This window comes from Eretmochelys imbricata, chromosome 6, assembly GCF_965152235.1.
Source record: "Eretmochelys imbricata isolate rEreImb1 chromosome 6, rEreImb1.hap1, whole genome shotgun sequence".
In the NCBI taxonomy this organism is placed as follows: domain Eukaryota; kingdom Metazoa; phylum Chordata; order Testudines; family Cheloniidae; genus Eretmochelys; species Eretmochelys imbricata.
Genome location: NC_135577.1, coordinates 2,976,581 through 2,984,799, shown reverse-complemented (window position 1 = coordinate 2,984,799; position 8,219 = coordinate 2,976,581). Strand labels below are relative to the sequence as shown.

At 45.5% G+C, this 8,219-nt stretch overlaps 1 pseudogene; it reads right to left on the bottom strand.

The window, feature by feature from the left end:
- Positions 1-1,442: 1,442 nt before the first annotated feature.
- LOC144265907 (olfactory receptor 8U3-like) lies at positions 1,443-2,379 on the bottom strand (annotated as a pseudogene).
- Positions 2,380-8,219: the final 5,840 nt, after the last annotated feature.

Below are 8,219 nucleotides of genomic sequence, written 5' to 3'. Positions count from 1 at the left end.
TTTCTTCTATTAAAATTCTTCTTTTAATAAACTGAGTGTTTTTCATTGTTCTTAAGATCCAAGGGTTTGGGTCTGTGGTCACCTATGAAAATTGGTGAGGATTTTTATCAAACCTTCCCCAGAAAGGGGGAGCGGGTAACGTTTGAAAGAATTTTGGGGAGGAAAGACGTTTCCAAATGGACTCTTTCCTAATAATAATACCGGTTAAAAATTGGTGGTGGCTGCAAAAGTCCAAGGGCAAAAGGTAAAATAGTTTGTAACTTGGGAAAGTTTTAACCTAAGCTGGTAAAAGTAAGCTTAGGAGGTTTTCATGCAGGTCCCCACATCTGTACCCTAGAGTTCAGAGTGGGGAAGGAACCTTCACAGATGTCAATAGAAAAGACCAGTTAGGAAAACTAGTCAGATCTCCCTGCCAGGGCAGCAGAATCCCCTTCAGTTCTTTTTGTTCAGGCAAGTTAGAAATATTGCAGCTGTCCCAGCTTCCCAGTAGAGATTATTCTGCATTCTGATCAAGCTCAGTGTCAGGCTGTGTGTGTGTGTGTGTTGTGTGCAGTTGGCACTGTGTGTGTTGTGTGTAGTGGGCACCCTGTGTGAGTTGTAGTGGGCATTCTGTGTGTGTGTACTGTGCCTTCTGTGTGTGTGCATTTGGTGTGTATTAGGCACTCTGTGTGTGCATGTGGTGCGGGGTACAGTGGAGCTGAATATCAACTGTTGGCAGGTGTGTGTCCCTTGCGCTGTCCAGTGCTCTGCCTGGCATCTGCCCTCCTCGAAGTGCAGGGCTTCTTGTGCGATCATCTATTTCACTCCCCTGCACACAGCAAAACTGAGTATTATCTAGACCATCCCTGACAGGTGTTTCTCTAACCTGCTCATAAAAATCTCCAATGGTGGAGATTCGACAAACTTCCAAGGCAAGTTATTCCAGTGCACAGCCACCCTCACTGTTGGGATGTTTTTCCTAATGTCCAACCTAAACCACCCTTCCTGCAATTGAAGTACATGGGTTCTTGTGCTATCTTCCCCTGCCCTCCTCCCCCCCCCCCCACACGCACGCACACACACACACATAGTTTTTGCAATTTTTTTCCTAATTTTATTCCTAAAACTCCGTGTAACTCGTTGGGTCACAGAATTCCCTTTGGAACTGCCAGAAAATGTCCTGAGATCTGAAGTTCAACATTTCATCCTCAAGGTGGATGCCCCTGGCCACCAGCTTATAAAACCATTCTTTCTCTTTGGCCTTGTGATGCTTCCCATGTTATGTCCACTGATCTCAGTTTGGGCCTGCAGACCTTGTAGGAATAGAAAAAAAAATAATAATAACAACAATACAATAAACAACAATACTCCCACGGGCTCTAAAAAATTACTTTTAATGGTCTGGGAATTGAATTCACCTATTTCCATTTCCCACCACTAAACCAATACACAGTTAAAAAGATTCAAGAATTGGTTAGGAGTTTATTCATTGCTTTCCTCAGGGCATCCTTCACCTCCATGTTCCTCAGGCTGTAGATGAGGGGGTTCAACATGGGGATCAATAGCGTGTAAAACACTGAGGTCACTTTGTCTGGGTCCATGGAATAGCTGGGGGTGGGACATAAATACATGAAGAAGAGGGTGCCAAAATACAGGACCACAGAGGTCAAGTGGAAAGTGCAGGTGGAGAAGGCTTTGTGGCTTCCCTCGGGAGAGCGGATCTGTAGGATGGCGGAGATGGTATTTACATAGGAGAGGAGGACACTCACAAAGCTGATCACTTGAGTGGAGCTCATGGAAGCAAAGACCACAATCTCATTGATATGGGTGTCAGAACAGGAGAGCACCAACAGTGGGAGGACGTCACAAAAGAAATGATTGATGATGTTGGAGCTGCAAAATGACAGCCGAAATGTAAAACACGTGTGTATCACTGAATCCACCACCCCCACAGTGTACACCGCAGCCACCAGCTGTTTACAAAGATGTCTGGACACGGTGACCGTATAGAGCAGTGGGTTACAGATGGCCACATAATGGTCATATGCCATCACAGCTAGCAAGAGGCACTCAATATCTGAAAAAAAAAACGATAGAGAGATACATTTGCACAGTGCAGGCAGTGTAAGAAATACTTTTCCTCTCGGCTAAGAAATTCAGCAGCATCTGAGGGGAAATTATCAAGGAAAGGCAGAGGTCACAGAAAGACAAATTCCTGAGGAAAAAGTACATGGGGGTGTGGAGTCGGGGATCAATTGTGATTAACAAGATCATCGCTCCATTTCCCAGCAGGTTGATACCATAAATCAGTAGGAATACCACAAAGAGGGGGACCTGCAGCTCCGGACGAGCTGTCAGTCTTGACAGAATGAGCTCAGTCACATCCGAGTGATTTCCCATGTCCTCTGAACACAGATCAGGCATCTACAGAGATGTGAGCAGGTGGATGGTGAGGAAAATCTGTCCCTTCTCTGTAAAGAGGTAAGAGAGGATAAATGGAGATCAGTTTCTCAGTGGACATCAGTACCCACTCAGGGAAGGGCTTAGTCCACAGAGCCAGGTGTTCACACTTGGTCATTCCAGATGTTCGATAAAATGCACACTCTGTGCAAACACAATGACACACAGGTTAATCATGTCCCACACACAAATATTACTGTTCACGAATCCGAAAAGTAAACAGCAACTTGTGACTCTGCTGGGAGAGAATCCATCTGAAGGGATTATTCCTTAGTGAAAGAAGGAGTGAGAGTAAAGGAATGTCAATCTTTCCACACTCTTTGGGCAAGGGAAGCTCTGTGTCTTGGCATGTCCGTTTGGGGTAAAGTTGCTTACCATGCTTTGTAAGCTTTTTGGCATTTACTTTATCCTGTATGAAAACCCAGAGACATCATGGGAAGCCCTGGCTTCAGTGACTAGGCAATTGCCTACTTTTTTCTAACCAAGGAGGTCGCTCCTTTAGCTGAAGTGGCGGGAGTTGGGGCTGAGGCTTTCAGTGGTGGAGGTCTGGAATTCAATACCTGCAGATCCCCAAGATGCCTGCTTGCGTGCGTGTCTGGAATTCAGGACAATAGCACGTACCTGCTGAGAAGATAGAGATAGCTGTGGTGGTGTTTAATCATTGACAGAAATTGCCAGTTTGGACCATTCGGGAAGCTTTATACTAAGATGTGTGATCTATGGGACATGATTCCTGAAGCAACTGGGAATAGCTGAGCTCAGAGAGCCATAACACATAATTAATTAATTCAGTTAACCAAAGTCATCCTTCGTGTAATTGTTGCCCTGGGGACTAATTTGACTGACTCTTTCTTACTGGTTTATTAAATGATGGAATTTATGCCACATTTACAGAGTACGAGGTTAGGGGTGTATTTCTTCCTGCTGTTTTCACTTCAGGCTGGGTATTGTGTAGACCTGAGCCACAAAGGATGTTTTTTTTGTTTTGTTTTGTTTTTTTTTTTTGTGAAGACCAAAATCTTCTCAGTAAAAACTTAATCATTTGACTCGGAAATACCATCAGGGTACCTCAGACACTACACACCAACAATCCATGGGCCAGGCTCCCAGGCTGGACTACATCTTCCATGATGCATGATGGACTCTCCTCTTGCTGAACTGACCTGGAACATCACCAGAGTCCCACAGCCATGGTTAGGGAGGATGGGTGTTTGGTATTTTGATGGAAAGCTTATAATTTCCAGGGAAAAGATAACTCCTTGGAAAAAATAGTTAAACCGAAAATCCAATTTCCTCTCAAAAAAACTTCTCAAGAAAAATTTTCAACCAGCCTTAGCATCAAATTTGGAATCAAAGGACCAGAAAGTTAGATCAGGTGAAACGTAGTAACTGTTTGCAGGTGTAGCTGATATCTTCTCTGTCATTCCTGGTTTGAGAGTAACCTCATTGTCCTGGCCCCAGTAGGTGGAATGTAAAACCTTTAAGACATGTAAGAGTACTCCAGATTATCTAGCTATTTATAGCACTCCAATCACCATGCTATCCTATGTCCTTCCCTTGCTAGGTTACTCCTCAAAGTAGGAAAGATAGGTTCACTCATTTTGCTTGATGCTGGCCACATGATGACCAGAGGAGCTCAGGGGGAGGCCACAGCATGCTATGGTCTTGTGAAGTTCACAAAACTGTCCATCTTGCATGCATATTATCTGCACACAGAGCTCAGCTATAAGATGCTAAATAAATCTATGAGTCAAAAAAAATAGTCATGCTCTCCTCATAAATATTGATAATATTTTTATATTATGGATGTGAAGTTATAAGATTACACTGTATTGTGTTATAAATACATGTTCAAAACTGAAGATGGCAAACTGCTCTGTCTCAAACAAAGAAATGTGTGTTCTACTTAATTATGTATCTAAATAGGTGAGGAAAAAGCATCGGGGAACACCCTTCCACAAAGACACTTCGTCTTACGGTAAACAGGTGGAAATATTTCTCAAAGGGGGAATAGGACTCTAAAAAGAAGGTGCAGACATCCCAAGGCACCGCTCTCTCTCTCTCCCTCTCTCTGCCCATTGATTCTGCATCTGAAGGGAGAAAGGAAGCAGCCATTGGACTGCGGGATGGGTCCTGACCGAAGATGTTTGGTCAGTGAGACTGCTGAGAGCATGTGGTGAGGAAACTTTTGCTTTGAATTTCACATCATTTGTTAACTTAGGAAGAAGTTGCATTCTAGCTTTATTTTTCTTGAAACCATCTCTGACTTCTATGCCTCCTTATTTGTAGTCAATAAACTTTGTTTTTTATTGTTTTATCTAATCCAGTGTGTTTAAATAGAAATATCTGAGAAGCTAAGTTGCAGGAATGTTAGTGCTATCTCACTATCAGTGTTATAAAGGGCAAACAGTTTATGAGTTTACCCTGTATAAGCTTTGTACAGAGTAAAACTGATTTTTTTGGGGTTTGGACCCCATTGGGAGCTGGATATCTGAGTGCTGGAGACCGGAGTACTTCTTAAGCTGTTTTCAGTGAAGCCTGCAGCTTGTGGGGGAAGTGGTTGAGACTTGGATCTGGGTTTGCAGCAGGGAAGCGTGTCTAGCTCAGACATGGTAAGGTACTGAAGTCCCAAGCTGGCTGGGAAAACAGGCTCTGGGGGAGACTCAGGACATCGGGTGGCAGTCCCAAAGGGGTTTCTGTGACCCAACACGTCACAGTGGTGTAGCTGAGCAGGATCTGTGCACAGCTGATAGCTTTGAGACTCTGGTAGTGATTTTAAGTGAATTTTGGCTGTTGTGGGTGGAGAATAGACAAAGTGATTACTGTTTTGTTAGTTTCTGATTGCTTATTTCAGGTAAAGGAAATAAGGACAGAAAAGTAAGCAAAATAAGTAAGAGTGAAGATCAAAAGAAGCTAGAACTGCAGAACCCTGACCGGGAAAACAGAGAAGCCTGCTGCTTGCCAGGGGCTAAGATTCACTATGTGATGGAGAGACTGCCAAAACTCATCAAGCCCTCGGACCGCTGCCTCTTCCTGCTTTTCCACGTGGGCACCAAAGATACTGCCAAGAATGACCTTGAGCGGATCACTGCAGACTACGTGGCTCTGGGAAGGAGGAAAAAGGAGTATGAGGCACAAGTGTTGTTCTCGTCCATCCTCCCCATGGTAGGAAAAGGCCGGGGTAGGGATCATTGAATCGTGGAAGTCAATGAATGGCTACGCAGCTGGTGTTGGAGAGAAGGCTTTGGATTCTTCGACCACGGGATGGTGTTCCAAGAAGGAGGAGTGCTAGGCAGAGACCGGCTCCACTTAACGAAGACAGGGAAGAGCATCTTCGTGAGCAGGCTGGCTAACCTAGTGAGGAGGGCTTTAAACTAGGTTCACCGGGGGAAGGAGACCAAAGCCCTGAGGTAGGTGGGGAAGCAGGATACCAGGAGGAAGCACAAGCAGGAGTGTGTGAGAGGGGAGGGCCTCTGCCTCATACTGAGAATGAGGGGTGATCAGCGGGTTATCTCAAGTGCCTATATACAAATGCACAAAGCCCGGGAAACAAGCAGGGAGAAATGGAGGTCCTGGCAAAGTCAAGGAATTATGATGTGATTGGAATAACAGAGACTTGGTGGGATAACTCACATGACTGGAGTACTCTTATGGATGGGTATAAACTGTTCAGGAAGGACAGGGAGGCCAGAAAAGGTGGGGGAGTTGCACTGTATGTAAGGGAGCAGTATGACTGCTCAGAGCTCCGGTATGAAACTGCAGAAAAACCTGAGAGTCTCTGGGTGAAGTTTAGAAGCGTGAGCAACAAGGGTGATGTCGTGGTGGGAGTCTGCTATAGACCACCAGACCAGGGGGATGAGGTGGATGAGACTTTCTTCCGGCAACTCACAGAACCTACTAGATCGCACGCCCTGGTTCTCATGGGTGACTTCAATCATCCTGATAACTGCTGGAAGAGCAATACAGTGGTGCACAGACAATCCAGAAAGTTTTTGGAAAATGTAGGGGACAATTTCCTGGTGCAAGTGCTGGAGGAACCAACTAGGGGGGGAGCTCTTCTTGACCTGCCACTCACAAACCGGGAAGAATTAGTAGGGGAAGCAAAAGTGGATGGGAACCTGGGAGGCAGTGACCATGAGATGGTCGAGTTCAGGATCCTGACACAAGGAAGAAAGGAAAGCAGCAGAATACAGACCCTGGACTTCAGAAAAGCAGACTTTGACTCCCTCCAGGAACTGATGGGCAGGATCCCCTGGGAGAATAACTTGAGAGGGAAAGGAGTCCAGGAGAGCTGGCTGTATTTTAAAGAATCCTTATTGTGGTTACAGGGACAAACCATCCCGATGTGTAGAAAGAATAGTAAATATGGCAGGCAACCAGCTTGGCTTAACAGTGAAATCCTTGCTGATCTTAAACACAAAAAAGAGGCTTACAAGAAGTGGAAGGTTGGACAAATGAGCAGGAATGAGTATAAAAATATTGCTCGGGCATGTAGGAGTGAAATCAGGAAGGCGGAATCACACCTGGAGTTGCAGCTAGCGAGAGATGTTAAGAGTAACAAGAAGACTTTCTTCAGGTATGTTGGCAACAAGAAGAAAGCCAAGGAAAGTGTGGGCCCCTTACTGAATGAGGGAGGCAACCTAGTGACAGAGGATGTGGAAAAAGCTAATGTACTCAATGCTTTTTTTGCCTCTGTCTTCACAAACAAGGTCAGCTCCCAAAAGACTGCACTGGGCAGCACAGCATGGGGAGGAGGTGGCCAGCCCTCTGTGAAGAAAGAAGTGGTTAGGGACTATTTAGAAAAGCTGGACGTGCACAAGTACAGGGGACTGGATGTGTTGCATCCGAGAGTGCTAAAGGAATTGGCGGCTGTGATTGCAGAGCCATTGGCCATTATCTTTGAAAACTCATGGCGATCGGGGGAAGTCCCAGAAGACTGGAAAAAAGGCTAATGTAGTGCCAATCTTTAAAAAAGGGAAGAAGGAGGATCCTGGGAACTACAGGCCAGTCAGCCTCACCTCAGTCCCCAGAAAAATCATGGAGCAGGTCCTCAAGGAATCAATTCTGAAGCACTTAGATGAGAGGAAGATGATCAGGAACAGTCAGCATGGATTCACCAAGGGCAAGTCATGCCTGACTAATCTAATTGCCTTCTATGATGAGATCACTGGTTCTGTAGATGAAGGGAAAGTGGTGGACGTGTTATTCCTTCACTTTAGCAAAGCTTTTGACACTGTCTCCCACAGTATTCTTGTCAGCAAGTTAAAGAAGTATGGGCTGGATGGATGCACTACAAGGTGGGTAGAAAGTTGGCTAGATTGTCAGGCTCAACGGTTAGTGATCAATGGCTCCATGTCTAGATGGCAGCCAGTATCTAGCGGAGTGCCCCAAGTGTCTGTCCTCGGGCTGGTTTTGTTCGATATCTTCATTAATGATCTGGAGGATGGTGTGGATTCAATCCTCAGCAAGTTTGCAGGTGACACTAAACTGGGAGGAGTGGTAGATACACTGGAGGGTAGGGATAGGACACAGAGGGCCCTAGACAAATTGGAGGATTGGGCCAAAAGAAATCTTATGAGGTTCAACAAGGACAAGTGCAGAGTCCTGCCCTTAAGACGGAAGAATCCAATGCACCGCTACAGACTAGGGACCGAATGGCTAGGCAGCAGTTCTGCAGAGAAGGACCTAGGGGTGACAGTGGATGAGAAGCTGGATATGAGTCAACAGTGTGTCCTTGTTGCCAAGAAGGCCAATGGCATTTTGGGATGTATAAGTAGGGG